Consider the following 2,576-nt stretch of genomic DNA (forward strand, 5'->3'; position numbering starts at 1 on the left):
AGTCATTAGTGTTATACTAGTGTCAAAACCCGTACAATGCACGATTTTTTTAGCATCGATATATATAAACATATAATATTATAAAATAAAGTCAAAGATATTATGCAGTAGAAATACTAAACTTTGACAGTTATATCTATACATTAACTGATCTATAATTTTGGTAACTATTCGCAATATATTATATAGTATTTTATGTTCTCTAATTTACTTAATTTAACTATAAATAAATGCTAGTTAAAGATACTTTAATGGTAGAGATATTGGTCAAGCTTAAGATCAAATACCATATCATTTTTCTTCGACTAAAAAATGAGTTCGACATGGCAAGACTCTCTTTAGTGGTGGCACTTTTAATTTTCCAAGCTTTTTACTATGCATCTCATGTCGGCAACGTGAAGTTGAAGATGAGGCTTTAAATGGTTTTGCTTGATGGTGTTATTAAAGATACATAATGTAGGTCAAAAAGAAGTTGCTAATATAATAACAAGTAAATAAAAGTACTAAGTACTTATATTGGAAGTTTGTAAGTTTTAGTTTGATATGAAGTGAGAAGGAAATATATGGATTGATGCAACATCTATTGTGTATTATGCGGATTCTTGCTTAGTATTCAGTAAAGTTATAGTTGTTCTAAAGTGTTTGTACAACATGTATTTTGTTTTTTTTTAAAATCAAGAGTTTAGATAAAGTTTGAACATAGTAAATTAAAGCCTTGTAACTAAAAGAATTAAACTTAATTATCTTTTGTTTATGATACATATATAAAAATAAAACAATACATCAATTGGTAAATACAGTCAATATATCCTAGCAAAGGTTGGATTATTAAAAAATAAAAGATGCTACTAGCAAACTAGCGACAAAGGTTGGATTATTAAAAAATAATCTAAAGGTGGGATTATTCACATCGGATGGATGAAAGGTTTGATTATTAATATCAATATTTCCGATTAAAAATGAAATGTGTAACTCAAAGGCTTAAAGTCAATCAAATGAGGTGAGCAGCAACGTGAAGGTGTATAAAATGTCGTCATTTGCAAGATTATGACTTTCATACATCATTCCTATTTATCAACACCCAGAAACAAATGTTGCGTTCAAAAGAAAAGTCTCCTAGATAAGATAAAGACAAATGAGATAAAATTGTAATTTGATAAAATTGTAGTGATTATTAAATAGCTCGTGCTTAGCACGAGTAATCAACAATTATGTTCTAATAATGAGTAAATATTGTTATTTGTTATTCAATTTTCTTTGTTGTAATTTTTTTAAAATTATTATACATAATTTTCTTTCTTAACTTTTATTTAATTTGTTTGTAATGATTATATTATTTATGCATATAATTTCTAAATGTCTCGAGACGGGTGATTATCTAGTAACTAAAGAATAGTGAGAACCATATCTGGGATCACCTTTGCTGAATTCTTTCCCTGTATAAGAACGTATGAAAAGTATAAATAATAGAAGGGGTAGAGCAGGATATGTACAAGGTTTTCCACCATATAAGATCACCTAATCTAATGAAGGGTTTCAAATATTTAAAAAAATTAGTTTACGTTCCTTTTATTTTAGTCTAATCACCAATTTTTGTCACAAAAAACAAAAAAGAAAGGTAAAACAAAAATAGTCTAAAATAATTGCTCTCTCTTTTGGAGGACATTGTCACATTTGGTTTTTTTAGACTATTAACAGTTTACTCTTAATTTGTATTTTATTCTTAATTTATAAAATAAAATACAGTCAAGTGAGATATTGTTTATTTATCACAACGCAAAGATTATTAATATCAACTTTTTAAAATTTTTACTTATTCACCATAAGAGATATTAAGACTTCAATATATATCTTGACAAACGTGCCCACATAAAATGAGACAAAGTCATTAAAATGGAGAGACAAGGGAGTATATACTATGCATTTTTGCTCGCTCTAGAAAAATTTTTGGAAAATTGAATAAATGCTGGGGACTGGGTGTATGATTGGAAATTGATAATCTACTAGGATTATACCCGTGCTATGCACGATTTTAGTTTAAAATTTTAATATTAATACTTAATATTAAGCAATATTTATTAATCGAGTATATATATATATATATATATATATATATATATATATATGTATATATATATATATATATATATATATATGTATATATATATATATATATATATATATATATATATATGTATATATATATATATATATGTATATATATATATATATGTATATATATATATATATGTATATATATATATATATATATATATATATATATATATATATATATATATATATATATATATATATATATATATATGTATATGTATATATATATATATATATATATATAGTATATATATATGTATATATATATATATATAATATGTATATATATATATATATATATATATATATATATATATATATATATATATATATATATATATATATATATATATATGTATATATATATATATATATATATATATATATATATATATATATATATATATATATATATATATATATATATATATTATATATATGTATATATATATATATATATA

The sequence above is a fragment of the Amaranthus tricolor genome, chromosome 6, assembly GCF_026212465.1.
Source record: "Amaranthus tricolor cultivar Red isolate AtriRed21 chromosome 6, ASM2621246v1, whole genome shotgun sequence".
Lineage (NCBI taxonomy): Eukaryota > Viridiplantae > Streptophyta > Magnoliopsida > Caryophyllales > Amaranthaceae > Amaranthus > Amaranthus tricolor.